The 17223-nt window shown below is 41.7% G+C and overlaps 1 protein-coding gene across 4 annotated transcripts in view; it reads right to left on the bottom strand.

Moving 5' to 3' along the window:
• SEMA5A (semaphorin 5A) overlaps positions 1 to 17223 on the bottom strand; it is a 557148-nt gene that overhangs the window by 108297 nt on the left and 431628 nt on the right. The window lies entirely within an intron of this gene.

Below are 17223 nucleotides of genomic sequence, written 5' to 3'. Positions count from 1 at the left end.
GGAGCTAAGAAGGGGTTTTATAGGGAAGATTCCCTGGTGGCTCAGAGGAAAAGGATCTGCCTACAATGCGGGAGACGTGGGTTTGCTCCCTGGGTCAGAAAGATCCCCTGGAGAAGGGAGTGGCTGCCCACTCCAGTCTTTTTGCCTGGAGAATTCCATGGACAGAGGAGCCTGGCGGGCTATAGTCCATGGGGTCGCAAAGAGTAGGACACAACTGAACAACACTTTGAGTTGAGAAGCAAGGCAAGAAAGTTATTTGATTGCCTACAGCTTAAGAGGTACCTTACTTGGGAAAGCCTGGTTGGCTGCTTGCCATCTTGGTCTTAAGTTTCACCTTCTCTGATCCCAGTGGGCTGACTGGGTCAGGCAAGGCCAGCACCTACTCCTACTGAAACGTCCCTGCTGGATGCTCAGCATACATCTGCTACGTGTTTGATCCTGTTTTCCTGTTGGTGGGAAAAAAGGGCTTCAAAAATTATTTGAGAAGCCTGGATTCGATTTCATGCCCCCCCCCCTTTTTTTTTAAATTAAAGCAACATGACCGTGAGGCAAACTTCACCTTCCAAAAAGAAGGAAATTTCACCAAGCCCCTAATTTTGCCTGCAACTTCCCCTTGCAAAGTTGCCTGTAGAACTGAAGCGATGCCACAGGGTTCCAAGGAATACTTAAGCTGCTTTATACGAAAAGCAGCTTATAATAACATCTCTTTCTTCTGATACTACTGATGGTTCTGCAATTTCTTAAACTTATACTTAAAACACTAAAACTTCTCTATAATCATAAGAGCCCATTCATTAAAAATACCATTTATATATAAACATGTTTTCCTCACAGTAAGTATTTCATACCACAAGGAACATTCTAATGATCTCTACCAATATTCTAAATTACACCTTAAGGAAAACTAGTAATGACTTCCTATTTTTGCAAGGTGGGTCTCTGAAGGAGGTCGTGTCGAAAATCACAGACTCCTTACTAATGCAGCCATTGTGGAAGTGACTTTTCTTTATTCCACCATGAAAATGTTTTTCTTTCTGTGATGAATCTTTTCAATAATATTTTTTTTTCTTATTTTGTTAAGAACTTTAGATTATTTTCAGCTAACTTATTACTCTGGGGACTGAAAGTATCTGAATTCAGAAAAAAAAATGTTGGTCAGAATCCACGATTTAAGTTGAAAACACATTTATTGAAAAGCATATTTTAGAGCAAATATATATTTAGAGGTAGGCCTTGACTCTGGAAGGATAAACGACTTTCCTTTTTACAGGAAATTTATCTAAATTAAAATTTACATAAATTCTTCCTTTACTTTTTAAAGTTAACAGTTATCCTATTTGTTAAGTAATAGAAAAGAAAGGCATATTCATCAAAATCTTTCTACTGTATTTCTGGAAAGCTGGTGCTAAATACTGAATATCATCCTCTTGTGTATTAGATTAAGTATCAATGACTTCATCTGGCTTGTTTCCATCACACTAACTGCCATTATGTCAACTTATTTTTGATATTAAGAATTTTTACTGTATCAACAAAATTTATTCATGAAACATGGAACGTCAGAAGTGTTCCCATCATTCATTTCTTCATCACATGCTTAGCACCTGCTGTGAACTGACCTTGAAAGTGATGGGTGTACCAGGCCAACAAAAGAGACACAGTCAGTGTACCGAAGAACTCACCTCTCAGTGAAGGAAGTAAACTTGAAACAACAACAACAGCCAGTTGCAAAGGAAACAAAAAAAAAAAAAAGGAAAAGGGGATGAGGAAGTATGTGGAGAGAGGCATTTAAGTGGGGGCCAATAAGATGACTAGAGTGATCGACATGATACTTTTCAGGGAAAACAGAACAGTTTAGCAGGGAGATCAGCATGAGGCAGCAAGACCAGCTGGGAGAGAGCTTGAGAGTCTAAAGAAACACCCAATAAATGGAGGTGGGGTTTTGGAAGAAGCTTGCTGTGTAGAATCTGCTGAGTGCTCCAGCCTCCCTCCCTCAGGACTTAGGTTTCCTTGTAAATGCTGTATGCATCTTTAAAGTGTTTCCCAAATTCTGTGCAAGAATCAATCACATGTCAAATATCACTATTTATTTGTATTATCATGATGATGATAGTGAGAGAGAGAATAATTTATCGGTTCATGAATGATAGTGCCTTAATTTCCAAGACAATCTCAGGTGCCTTATTCTTAATTACTAAGTCACCATATACTTCAGAATCTGCTTTTACTTTGAGCTGCATTAAAAGCATCACACTACTAAAAATAAGATAAAGACATTCCAGTTAGACAGTAACCTTCCTGAAGAAGGGCTTCCCTCCTAGCTCAGATTGTAAAGAAACTGCCTGCAATGCAGGAGAACCCAGGTTCGATGCCTGGGTTGGAAGACCCCCTGGAGGAGGAAATGGTATCCACTTCAATACTCTTGCCTGGAGAATCCCACGGACAGAGGAGCCTGGTGGTTTATAATCTATTAGGTCCTAAAGAGCTGGACACAACTGAGCAACTAACACTTTCACTTTCTGAAAAATGCATTCTAAGACATCCACAAACTCCTCATCTGGGAAATCTAACTGGAACATATTTTTCCCCCCCGTTTCCTCTTCTATAAAACTGGAATAATAATGCTCACCTCACTTAGCTGTTCTGAGGATTAAATTACATCATGTAGTTAAGAAAAAAAATCAACCAAACAGAGCAAAGTATTTTGAGATGGGATGTACATAGCTGTTCTACTTAATGCATCCATGTGTCCTCAGTCGTGTCCAACTCTTTGCAACCCCATGGACTATATAGCCTGGCAGGTTCCTCTGTCCATAGAATTTTCCAAGCAAGAATAGTGGAGTGGGTTGCCATCGCCTACTCCACGGGGTCTTCCTGACCCAGGGATTGAAACTTTGTCTCTTGTTCTCTTGCACTGGCACGTGGATTCTTTACCACTGGTGCCACCTGGGAAGCCCTTCATCCTTAACCTCTAAATATAATTACAAATTAATATATGCGGTTGATTTTTGAGAGCGTCTGAAAACACTGTATTCCAAAAATACTAACTCTGTGAATACCTTGGGGCCTTTATTTAATAAGGGGATGTGTCATACCAGGATGTGTTCCTTTGGGTATTTCAGCTACACATTTGGGTCAGTTTATAATGATTTTTTAACTACTAGCATATGCTCGCACAGTGCCGTGGTTTGAAGGCACAAGAACCAGGAATGAGCTTGCAGCCCAGTGAGGGAGGAAGACCATGGTCATGATCATGGCTTGACACCAGAGTTGATGATTGTTAAGTAAGAAGTCCAGACAACCAGAGCTACAGGAGTCAGGGGACAGAGCTGTGGCCCAAATGAGTTCCAGGAAGTTGGCCCTTGAATGAAGCTGGGGATTAGCTGAGTAAGAAGAACATCCCTCGTCCTTATGGCTCTGGGAAGGACAACACAGAGTCACGTGCCCATGGCAAGATCAGGGAGGTAAGCCAAGCAGCTTGGCTGGGCCGAAGTTTCCTCAAGATTCCAGAGAAGCGTAGTGATGCAATTAAAACGGTGCTTTGCTTAAGCATGAGGAATTTGTCCATGGTGTACTGGATGCATATGACATCTACTAGAAGATTAATTCATAACTCCCAAGAAGAACTGAGATACAAGTACATTTGAAACAGCATTTTTTTTAAAGTTAGGACACATGCCAAGTAAATAGAAGACATAATTACCAATAAAAATGTGTCCACACTCATGATGCATAGCATTCTAAAGCCTATGATTTGTAGAGAAAGTTAATGAACTAGAATTTCAATTAGTCACTAACATTCAGTATATTAAAAACTATGCATTATTGGCTTATCATTAAATTACATTGATTAAATAAAATGAGGGTATTTCACATTTCAATTTGCTTTTATCATCAAGTTTAAATAACTGATTTGCACCGCTTGTAATAGTAAGCAAATGGTTTTTAGTTAAAATCTTAGTAGGGAGATAGAACACTCAGGTTTTCCTGAAAAATTTGTTTTAAAACTGAGCTAGATTGATATAAGTTTTGCAGTGAGGCATTATGGGAAAATTAATAGCTTAAACAAATAGTGAAAAAAGTGGGGGGGTGTCTGAAATAAGCAAAACAAAAATGCTTCCTGGAAATTGAGCAATTGTGATCAATTTTGGTTTCTGATGTGATACAGAGAGTCCCGTTTCACTCAGTTTTCCCACATAGATTACTGAGCTGTTTATTTTGGCCTCTGGGTGGACCTCAGTCATTGGGGACTTTTCTCTTGTCCAAACACAAAGATTTTCTGGAAAGGCCATTCTGCCCTTTGAAAGTGAAACTCTCCAGGGAAGGCAGGCTGTCCAGTTTTGTACTTAGGGACAAAAGGGGCCCAGAGGGCAAACATGGGCCCTTCCCAGCTCAGGGCTGTTGAAGGAATTTCCAAGTGATGGGAAAATGCTGCGACCTGTGCCAGGAGAAAAAGAAGAGCATCACTGGAGTCTTCTTTCAGGGAAAAGTCTACACTTTGGTATCCTATCCTCTCTACTCTGCACAAGAGAGGTAACTACAGGTTCCAGTCCCCTCTCCTCCCTGGCCAATCAAGGAAAACAATGAAGACACAATTACTTTGTGGCCCCCTCATGTTTAATCAAGAGAAACCCTTCTTCGCATGAGGGTTTAGTGGGCAGAATCAGAGGACACAGGAGAGGTCAAAGGGTCAACAGTAGCACCTGAAGAATGTACAAGGTGTCAAGTCACATATTTTAATTTTAACACCAAACCCTATAGGAAAGTAAGTCCAGAGTGGGGAGGGAAATATTATGTTGGCTTCTTACAATTCACTCAACAGATTGCCCATGACTGAGAGAATGAGGCTTGAGCCAAGGTGTTAGCACAGTCCACCCCAGGAAGGAAACCCACCCTTCTCAGCAGAATAGTGGAGGCAAGTGTACTGCCCACGTGGCCTCTGGATTCTCTGTTGCCCTCTGCAACCACTGGGAAGGGCCTGGTGACAGCACCAAAGATAAGCGCTTGACCTTCCTCACACCTGGCACTGGTCAGCCTCTATTGGTGTGTGAACCTCAGCCCCTCTTGTAAAGACAGGTACCCACTCACTTGAAACAGGGGATTACTGAATTTCCACTGACAGATGCACCTGCCGATTGGATGGGACCATGCTGACATCACTCACCTACACACAGAGTGTGGTCCTGGTAGAAAATCCCTTTGCCCAAACAGATTAGAGCTAGGTAAATAACTGAATGCGAGAAGCAGAATCTAGCCTGATGGGTCCCCTACATCTCAGACAATGTGAAGTTGTTTAAAGGTGGAAGAACAAATTCTTGACAGCTCAGTGTGCCCTCTGTTTGGTCCAGAGGCAAGTGAAACATATCTGGACAAAGAAGGCAAAACACATGTATAACAGTAGCGCTGGCTCCTCAGGACCTGCATGAACTGAATGTAATACTCAGGCAGGAAAGGAGAGGAGCCTCTCACACTGAATTCTTTTTATTTGTCAGACCCATTATATGGTCTCTGTCTTTTTGTTTCCCTGGTGGCTCAGATGGTAAAGAATCTGCCTGCAACGCAGGAGACTTGAGTTCCATCCCTGGATCGGGGACATCCCCGGGAGAAGGGAACAGCAACCCATTCCTGTATTCTTGCCCGAAGAATGCCATGGACAGAGGAGGCTGGTGGGCTACAGTCCATGGGGTCGCAAGAGTCAGACATGACTCAGTGACTAACACTTAACAAACTGAGTCACTTGCTCACAATCACACACCAAGCTAAAGGCTTATCCAGATCCACCTGAATCCAGAGCTCATGATCTTTCCATATGGGAGCTGCTTTGTGTTGACAGAGGGATGATGATTTCCTTAAGAATCACTAATTCATTGGACCAGGCTGCAAATACAATCTTACGGGAATTCAGGGAATACAAACTAAGGTGTTTCTGCTGAGAATAACTCAGATGCAAAAATCTGGCGCTGCCTATAAGCTTGCTGCAGCCCAAACTTTCCCATAGAGCACTGTTGTTCAGTCACCCAGTCACGTCTGACTCTTTGCAACCCCATAGACTGCAGCACGCCAGGCCTCCCTCTCCCTCACCCTCTCCCGACGTTTGCCCAAATTCATGCCCATTGCATCAGTGATGCCATCCAGCCTTCTCATCCTCTGATGCCCTCTTCTCCTTCTTCCCTCAATCTTTCCTAGCATCAGAGGCTTTTCCAATGAGTCAGCTGTTCACACCAAAATACCGGACCTTCAGCTGCAGCATTAGTCCTTCCAACGAATATTCAGGGTTGATTTCCCTTAAGATTGATTGGTTTGATCTCCCTGCTCTCCAAGGGACTTTCAGGAGTCTTCTTCAGCACCCCAGTTTGAAGGAGTGGTGGAATAGAGTTCATTACATAGCTTTCAGTCTGCAAGCTCAAAAACAGGAGGCCAGTAGAGTGGACGTTAAATAATGAAACCTCGCAGTGTGAAACCTTTAGTTGTGCCTCTCAACACAAATGAGGTAGAAAAGGTTGGTAATTACACTGATTTTAACACTCTATCCAAGATGACTATTTGGAACCCGGACTGCCATTTAGAAGACAGTACCATGATCATTTAGGAAACCAACCAGAGAATGAAACCCAAAAACTGTTGGGTGACTAAGGAAAGCTAAGAACCTGTACTAGCGGATTTGACCTGTGGAAAATTCTTTGCACTGTTTCTTGTTCTTAGAAACTTATTCTCCATTGTAATGACAGTATGATTACATTAATACATTTGGCAAAAAAAAAGAGAAGGAAAAAAGTGTACTCATAATTCTAAGGTTGTGGGGGTAGCCCATAGCATCTCTGCAAGATGAAACTCATATGTTTTCTTTGCTTTCATTTTCTACCTGGATCAAATCTATGTCTACATCATTGTCAAAGGTGGATGTACCATGATCCTAATGCAGACTGAACTTCCTCACTTCATGAGACCTTGTAAGATTCTGTGATTAACCCAAGAATTTTTTTTGTTAGTATTTGATATTCTTTTCCTTAGAACAGAGAATTCCTTTTAGAATAGAGAATTCCTCCCAAATTGTAAGCATCCTACTTCACATAACCCCCATTTCCCCTGAATATTACTGAAGAGTAGTATGACATATTTCTTAATTTAGGAGTCTATGTTCTATGTTCTATGCATCATGCTTTGTCTGTTCCTTATCCACCCTGCCCAGGACTTGGGTGTGTGATGACTCTGCTGGAAGACACTGTTCCAGTTCAAGCCCACCTTCAGCCCACTCTTACAGGGTTGTAATCAGCCTGTTGGCATGTATTTTACAGTTGTAAATATCATGTGGACATATATACTTTTCCTTCTATTTTCTAAACAGTGTTAATGATGGCAAACAAATAATCTCAGCTAATTTTTTTCAGTTAAGATAGTATCATATATATGTCTTCATTGTCATCATTTAATTATTTAAGAATAATCCACTGAGCGTGGACTCCACCAAGTCAGTATACATAACTTGGTAATTAATTCCTTTACTATTGGAAATTTAAGATTAGACCACTGGTTGTGATTCAGACATAGCTTAAAAAATAACTGGAAAGGAAAAGCAGGCTTGGAGATTAGGTCCTAGTAGAGTCTAGGATCAGATTTTAATGATAAATCAATTTTGGGATAAAGTCTAAAGTAACTCCAAGGTCCTCTGGCTTGAGTCTAGAAGAGATATTTGGGAGATTTTGTTTATGTCAGAATTTCTTATTAGATTCTGAGCCCAGGAAGACAGGGTAAGGATGTGTCATCTGTCATCATACACTCAGAACCTGGCTTGGTGGTTGGTACCCCCGAGGTTCAAAAAATATACTATGAGTGAATTAACTAAGGAAATCCCACAGTCTGTAGAGGCTACACCAAAGCCAGTGCAAACAAAAGCTCAAGACACTGAGATTTAGAAGACTCTTGAGAGTCCCTTGGACAGGAGGGAGATCAAACCAGTCAATCCTAAAGGAAATCAGTCCTGAATATTCATTGGAAGGACTGATGCTGAAGCTGAAGCTCCAATCCTTTAGCCACCTGATGCAAAGAGCTGACTCATTGGAAAAGACCCTGATGCTGGGAAAGATGGAAGGCATGAGGAGAAGGGGACGACAGAGGAAGAGATGGTTGGATGGCATCACCAACTCGAAGGAGATGAGCTTGAGCAAACTCCAGGAGACAGTGAAGGAGAGGGAAGCCAGGCGTGCTGCAGTCCCTGGGGTCACAAAGAGTCAGACGTGACTTAGTAACGGAACAGCAGCAAGTTCCTTTTAAAGGGAGAATATTTACTTTGTAAAATGGGTACTTGTCAAAACATCCTTTTGATGTTTATATGATTCATAACTGAGGGGTTAAGTGTGTCTTGCTGGGGGACTTCTTGGGGATTCTGCAGTTTCTCTCTATTCACTGTGTTTGTCTCATCAGGCAAGTGATATTTTTAGAGAATATTTCATTAATAACGATGCCAATTATTAACTGCACCTCTTAAAACTTTTCTTTGAAATAATATACATCCTGCAGTAACCTAATTTTGATATTAATCATCTTCATGAGGTGTTAATTTTTTTTTAATTACAGGCTAATTAGAATTTGAATTCTGGTTATTTGAAGGGAATAACTAGACATCCATTCAACAAGGGAGTTAAAGTTTTTTCTTAATGGTTTCCTCTTTCCCTCCAGTTGTATAAGCAAAATTTAAAAGCGATGTCTCTTATGTTATATATAGGCTGTGGTTCTCCCAGTTCTCAGCTTTTCTTCTCTCTCCAAATAGTTTTTTATAACAAGGCAAAAATAAAACAAATACCTAAGGACTAAGGGCTTCCAATCCTTCGGGTAATGTTTTATATCACTACTACACTTTTCTGTGGACTTTCCAGGTGGTGTTAGCAGTAAAGAACCTGTCTAACAACACAGGAGATGTAAGACGTGGATTTGATCGCATGGGTCAGGAGAATCCCATGGGCAGCAGAGGCTGGTGGACTACAGGCCATAGGGTGGCTCAGAGTCAGACATGACTGAAGCAACTTATCACTCATGTATACATACTTTTCTTTAAAGAAAGCTTTACAGTTTCTCAAGAATTGAGGTGTGTGTGTGTGTGTGTGTGTGTGTGTGTGTGTGTGTGTGTGTGTGTGTGTTTAGGTCATGAAGAAAAATAGTAGAAAGGAGAGAGGCAGAGTATCCATTGTTAATTTGATAAGTATTTACTGAGCCTGTCTCTGGCCAGGCACATGCTGAAGGCCACAGGGAGCCTAGAAAGACAGTGCCAGCCTTTGGAGTTCATGTTCTCAAGGGCAGAAGGAAGCCTGCCCTGGCAGCCCACACTCAGAATTCTAGTTTCTGTTCTGTGACTGCTGAGTCTTTGTACAATCTCTCTCTGATTCTGACCCAATTCCTCATCTGTGAAATGTTGACTCTACAGCCTAATAGGTTTATCTTAGCTCATAATTGTGGTGGCTGTCATATAAAAAATAAAAACTTGATGAGTGTCTGAAGAGTAGAAAATATTAAGTGGGTTTAGAGTTAAATTATGTAATTTAATACTTAATGGATGTAATTTAACACCCAATTTTAAATGTTAGTGTATATAATGATGCAAGGCACGTTGCTTCATTCGAAAGGCATATATGACAATAATCTAATCCAGGAATCAGTAAATGACAGGCTGCGGTCCTAATCCAGCCTACTCCCTGAAGTCTCACTGAAACATAGGGTATGCAGATTCTTGGCCCCAGTATCCTGGTGACTGTCACATCTCCATGTCAGGCAAAGCTTAACCACAGCTGACCTAAGCTTTGGTGGAGGGCCCTGGGACGCTTCCAATCATGCACATGGGAGGATTATGAACACCTGCTACAGAGCTGCTTTCCTTCCACCTCGCTGTCTTCCAGGGAGGGTTTCATGAGATAGTTTCTCATTGCCTCCTGAGTTCTAATGAGACATAAGGGTTTCTGCCCCTACTTTTACCCCTACTAGAGTACAGTTAGAGGCCTAAAACTGTAGCACGTACCCAGTTCCTCAGCCACGTGGGGCCCAGGTTCTTCTGTGGGTTGTCAGCTGTGAGATAAGGAACCTGGGTTGCTTTGTTTTTGTGTCATCTGTGGGATAAGGGACCTGGATTGCTGTTGCCTGGCAGCTCAGTTGCTAAGTTGTGTTCGACTCTGTGACTCCATGAGCTATAGCCCACCAGGCTCCTCTGTCCATGGGATTTCCCAGGCAAGAATACTAGAGTGGGTTGCCATTTCCTTTATTTCACAGAATCTTCCTGACTCAGGGATTGAACCAACATCTCCTATGTCTCCCGCATTGGCAGGCGGCTTTTTTACCTGCTGAGACACCAGGGAAGCCCAGGGAACTTGGGTAGCTGATACATTTTCTGTTCTTACTTTCATTGTCTATGTAAATACTGAACTATCTGACTCTAAAAGTAAATTGTTTTTCTGCCTGGTGAATCTGTGTGCCTTGCTGACATACAACCACACCTACTCATTATGGTCTGAGGCTGCTTCCATGCTGCAAGGATGGAGTAGAGAAGTGGCAACAGAGACTCTACAGCCTGGGAAGCCTGAAGCATCTTCTATCCGGTTCTTTATAGAGGACACTTGCCAACCTGCTGATCTAATTAATGCACAGTCCTTAAAATGACTTTAAAGTCTAAGTCAGAAGCCCTACCACCCCACTTCCCCAGGCTTTCCTTTCTTTAGACCTGGGGAGTTTCATTCAGCTGAATTAACTGGAAGGTCACACCATTTCCTTGGAGGTGGGAGGCAGGGGATAAAAGCTTGATTCCTGGATGTGATGGTTATAGTCTGAGTCCTGTGGTCATTCCTTTCTCCCTAAAGCAGGGAGATGAGAACCCTATCAATCCTTGGCCAGTCTCTTCTTTTCCAAGTGGCTGGTTATGACTTTACCTTGGTATTTATATCAGCAGGAATTAAGTTAATGGCTATTCTTGGCTGCTTCATCCTGTGCATCCCTATGAAGACCTTGTACCACTTTCATGCTGGGAGCCCCTGACTGTGCACCAGCCTCATGTGAGGATGACATCAGCTTACCTACACTCCATTTCACAGGCTGTACATATGTGCTAAGTTACTTCTGTCCTGTCTGACTCTTTGAGACCCAGTGGGCCATAGCCCACCAGGCTCCTCTGTCCATGGGATTCTCCAGGCAAGAACACTGGAGTGGGTTGCCTTGCCCTCCTCTAGGGGGTCTTCCTGACTCACAGGTTGAACCCTCATCTCTTAAGTTTCCTGCATTGGCAGGCAGGTTGTTTACCACTAGTACCACCAGACGGAGAAGGTGATGGCACCCCACTCCAGTACTCTTGCCTGGGAAGTCCCATGGATGGAGGAGCCTGGTGGGTCTCGAAGAGTTGGGCACGACTGAGCAACTTCACTTTCACTTTTCACTTTCATGCACTGGAGAAGGAAATGGCAACCCACTTCAGTGTTCTTGCCTGGAGAATCCCAGGGATGGGGGAGCCTGGTGGGCTGCCGTCTATGGGGTCACACAGAGTTGGACACAACTGAAGCAGCTTAGTAGCAGCAGCAGCACCACCACCACCACCAGGGAAGCCCTTCACAGGCTTTACCCACATCCAGCTCTTCCTAAATACCCATGTTCCTTAGAATTCAGCAAATACTGATTCATGTCATGAAACTGATACATGTGTGTGGTAAATAAGTCTTGGAGTACAAAGGACACAGAGGAAAAGTAACCTTTCTCTCCCACTCTACATCCTCAGAAGTCATCACCCATTCTGATCAGCTGCTTTATTATTGGCATCATTTTTCCATGCTATTTCTTAAATGAGTTGTGCAAAAAAAAAAAAAAAGACTAAAATTAAAACAAGATCTTTCTGCTCATTTTTTTGAGGTCAAACTTGACCAAAATACATTTTTAAGATATTGTTCTCTCAAAATAACTTTTTGAGGAAAACAGCTATGGGAAGATAAAAACACCACGGTGTTGGCTGCAAGTTACAATGTGTGCACAGCATGGATGGCACAGGTGTCCACATTATTTTGGCCTCCCCTGGGTCCAGGGTCACCTCTACAACAGCTGGAGGATAAAGACTCATTTTACAGTAGCCCAGCGGTATAAAACCTCCTTTTGGTCTCCTTAACCCAGTCTGACAGAGGTCACAATAAAGAGAGGACTAATGCAAGGAAGCTGGGGGTACTTGTCAATAGGCTGAGTTCAGCCTGTCCTGGTACTAATTCTAGCTCTCAGCAACTCCATGGAAAATGCCATCAAATGGTCCATCCCTGCTGAAATCGGATGAGTGAGCATGACATATTCTTTGTACCAGGGGGAGCAGAGGGAACCAAAAATAAAGTCTGGGCCTTGGGGGCAAGAGAGTTCAGCTCCGAACCTGGGTTTCAAATGCAACAGCTATGTGACCTCAGGCAGGACACCAGAAGTCCCAGCTACCATTTCTTCATCTGAAAATTGGAGATGCTGTTTGACTTTACTGTCAGGGTGCTGTGATTAAGGAAAGTGGGGATAAGATCCAGCACAGTGGCAGACATAGAAGAATCTTGGAAAATTGTGTCAGGTATTATCATTTCTAAGCATTGCATCAGATATCAAACTGCTTTGCCTTTGAAAAACAGATATTAACAAAATGAACAATGTGCGTATGATTCTGAAGGAGATAAGTAATTTAGTTAAGCTCAATTTCTCTTCTTAAACACTTCAAAATTTATTCATAAAATTGATTTTCTGATAACAAAATTACTTATTCTATAATAAAAAGCATAATTAATATTGTTAGTGTATAGAAAAATGCAATAGATTTCTGTGCATTAAGTTTGCATTCTGCAATGAAAGATCAGAAAATTAAAGAAACAATCTCATTTACCTTTACATCAAAAAGGATAAAAGACCTAACCTAGAAATAAACCTACCAAAGGAGGCAAAAACCTGTACTCCAAAAGCCATAAGACAAGATAAAAGAAATCGAACATAACACAAACAGATGGAAAGATATACCATGCTCTTAGATTGGAAGAGTCAATATTGTCAAAATGACTCTACTACCCAAGGCAGTCTACAGATTCAACGTGTGCTAAGTCGCTGCAGTCTTGTTCGCCTCTTTGTCCCTATGGACTGTAGCTTCCCAGGCTCCTCTGTCCATGGGATTCTCCCGGCCAGGATACTGGAGTAGATTGCCGGGTCCTCCTCCAGGGGATCTTCTCGACCCAGGGACTGAACCCACGTCTCCTGTGTCTCCACCACCTGGTTCTCCCAGGTGCCACCTGGGAAGCAGTCCCTATCAATTACCACTGGCATTTGTTATAGAACTAGAACAAAATATTAAAAATTTTGGACAGAGACCCAAAAGACCCTGAATAATCAAAGCAATATTGAGGAAGAAAATCAGAGCTGCAGGAATCAGGCTCCCTGACATCAGGATATACTACACAGTTATGGTCACCAAAAGAGCATGGCACTGGCACAAACAGTGTAAATATAGGTCAGTGGAACAAGTCAGAAAGCCCAGAAATGAGCCCATGCACCTGTGGGCAATTAATCTATAACAAAGGAGGCAAGACTGTACAATGGAGAAAAGACAGTCTCTTGAATAAGCGGTACTAGGAAAACTGGACAGCTACATGTAAAAGAATGAAATTAGAACATTCTCTAACACAGGAGGACTCAACCTCCAGGATCTAATACCTGATGATCTGAGGTGTAATAATAGAAATAAGTGCACAATAAGTGTAATGTGCTTGAATTATCCTGAAACCATGTGCATCCTCATCTGTGGAAAAATCGTCTCCCATCAAACTGGTCTCTGGTGCCAAAAGAGTTGGGGACACCTGTTCTAACACCATACACAAAAATGAACTCAAAATAGATTAAAGACCCAAATGTAAGATTATACTATAAAATTCTTAGAGGAAAACATAGGCAGAACACTCTGGCATAAATTGCAGCAATATCTTTTTTGATCCATCTCTTATAAAAATGGAAATTAAAAAAAATTAAAACAAATGGGACCTAATGAAACTCAAAAGCTTTTGCACAGCCAAGGAAACCATAAACAAAATGAAAAGACAACCCTCAGAATGGGAGAGAATGTTTGCAAACAAAGTAACCCACAGAGGATTAATCTCCAAAATTTACAAATAGCTCATGAAACTCAACATAAAGAAAACACAAACAACCCAATTAAAAAATGGGCAGAAGACCTAAATATATATTTACCCAAAGAAGACATACAGATGGCCAAAAGGCACATGAAAAATGTTCAACACTGCTAACTATTAGAGAAATAAAAATCAAAACTAAAATATCACCTCACACCAGTCAGAAAGACCATCATAAAAAGTCTATAAACAATAAATGTTGGAAAAGGTGTGGAGAAAAGGGAATTCTCCTAAACTGCTCATGGGAATGTAAATTGGTACTGCCACTGTGGAAAACAGCATGGAGCTTCCTTAAAGCTAAAAATAGAGCTCTGTATGGTCCAACAATACCACTCCTGGGCATATTTCCAGAGAAAATCATGGCTCAAAAATATGCATGCATCCCAATGTTCATTGCAGTGCTGTTTACAATAGCAACGTCAGAAAAGTAATCTAAATGTTCATTGACAGAAAAATAAAGAACACGTGGAACATACATAACATGGGGTATCACTCAACCATTAAAACGAATGAAACGGTGGCTCAGATGGTAAAGAATCTGCCTGCAACGTGGGCAACCTGGGTTCGACCTCCTGGGAAGATCCCCTGGAGAAGGAAATGGCTACCCACTCCAATACTTCTGCTGGAGAATTCCATGGACAGAGGAGCCTGGCTGGCTACAGTCCATGGGATCGCAAAGAGCTGGACACGACTGCCCGACTTTTACTTTCACATTCACATTAACACAGATGAAGTGACATTTACAACGAGATGGATGGAGAGATTACCATACTAAGTGAAATGTCAGACAGAGAAAGACAAATGTCATATAATATTGCTTATATGTGGAATTCATCAAAAATTATACAAGTGAACTAATTTACAAAACAGAAACAGACTCACAGACTTAGAAAACAAACTTGTGGTTACCAAAAGGGAAAAGTGGTTGAGGGGATAAGTCGAGGATTTGGGACTGACATATACACGCTACGATCTTTAAAATAGATAACCAACAAGGACAAAGTTTATAGCGCAGGGAACTCTGCTCAATATTCTGTAATAACCTAAATAGGGAAAAACTTGAAAAAAATAAATATATGTATATGCATAGCTGAATTGCTTTGTTGCACACCTAAAACTAACACAACATTGTCAACAAATTATTGTCCAATGTAAAATAAAAATTAAAAAAAAAAGAAAAAATAAGAGTGAGGGGACATAGGTATTACAACGGCTGATTCATGTTGATGTTTGGCCGTAACCAACACAATATTGCAAAGCAATTATCCTTCAATTAAAAGTAAATAAATTTATTTTAAAAAGAAAAAATTGTGTATTTAACAATTATTATCCTATTCCTCTACAGTGTGCTTCTTTAGGCATATTTCTTGAAAATTAAAATTACTTTTGTCTAGGAAAAAAACACACTATCTTCCTCCATAATTTATAAAAATCTGATCATGTAGATATCAGTTCCTTAAAAATTGATTCTTTTTTTCTCCCGGGAATGTTAAGAGAGGATTTCTTGTCTTTCTATGAGAGGAAGATGACAGAAAAACTTTGGAAGAAATTCAGAGAAACTCTTGGGTTGAAATCTTTAGATTTTCTTTCCTCAAATGGAGCATTTAGGGGTCAAATACAAACTAACCCAGTCTGGTGTGAGTACACAGAGGATCACAGTCTATCAGTTTACAATAAATATCATCTCTCACTGTTTTTCCCTGAGCAAGTAGACAAGAAAACAGCAGGCAGATTCAGCTCTGGATAGAACTGTAAAATCCTGTCCTCCCAGAAGCCTGATACAGACAGACAAGGGGCTTATTCTCCTGAAAGGAACAGGGGAGACTGTCAACTCCTCTTGGGCAGCTGTGCTTGGAGGCCACTGGTGCCTGTGGATTCATGACTGAGCTGCAAGTGCAGTTGCCTAGGAGATGAGAGGCGTGCAGATGATGCCTGCCTTGCTTGACCTGATTCCGGATCTAGTTGCCTAAGTTGCATCTACAAGTTGCTGAGCTAGCAGAGCGCCAGAGAAAAGGGGAACTGCCTCCTGCTCTGCCTGCAATGCAGGAGACCCCTCGGTTGGGAAGATCCCCTGCAGAAGGAAATGGCAACTCACTCCGGTATTCTTGCCTGAAGAAGTCTATGGACAGAGGAGCCTAGAGGGCTACAGTCCATTGGTCACAGAGAGTCGGACACAACTGAGCCGCTAAAACTTTCTGCAAGGCACTAACATCCATTCTGGCACCAGAAACACCTGTGTTTGTCTCAGGTCTGACTTCTTGTGTGATGTCCTATGTCACATCCCCAGAGTGTCCTGGCCTGGAGCTGGAAGACCGGTGACCTTTCAGGTTCAGTGAATTGTGACACTCCCACTGGCAAGACCCCAGCCTTCCCTGTCAACCACTGAGCCATCAAGAACTGGGCCAGAACAATTTCTGCCCTGGGCTAGCGCTGCGGGAAACACAAAGCGGAACAAATTGCAAGCAGCCATTGGTTATATTCAGGGAAAGGCTGTTACTAAAAGATAGTCGTTAATCAATATCACTATTTGTTATCAGCAATCACAAGAGCTTTGTTATTAGTTGGGAGGGCCCTAATGTTATTTGTTTCTCAACACCCTGATACCAAAAGAGGAATTTTATTATCTACTGTGTCTGAAACCATCTAGAAAGCAATATTGTCATGATTTTTATTAAATATAAGAAGCTTTTTCTATGTAAGAATACCTACTTTGCAGAGTGCTTTAAATCTTGCATGATATATATTATTCTGTTAGATGCTACAGCAATTAGTATGTGTTAGATAAGAAAGGGGGGCTTGCTAGGTGGCTCAGTGGTACAGAATCCACCTGCCAGTGTAGGGGCCATGGGAGATGTGAGTTATGATCCCTGGGTCAGGAAGATCCCCTATAGGAGGGAATGGCAACCCACTCCAGTATTCCCGAGGGACAGAGGAGACTGGTGGGCTACAGTCCATGGGGTCACAGAGTCGGAGACAATGAAGCAGCTGAACACACAGTACACATAGGTAAGAAAGAGAGGTTTAAAATACTTTAGTGACCAGGTCAATATATATATATAACTTGTGCCAG

Source organism: Ovis aries, chromosome 16, assembly GCF_016772045.2.
Source record: "Ovis aries strain OAR_USU_Benz2616 breed Rambouillet chromosome 16, ARS-UI_Ramb_v3.0, whole genome shotgun sequence".
Taxonomy (NCBI): Eukaryota; Metazoa; Chordata; class Mammalia; order Artiodactyla; family Bovidae; genus Ovis; species Ovis aries.
Note: the sequence above shows the minus strand (reverse complement) of the source record. Positions and strands in the feature narration are given on the sequence as shown.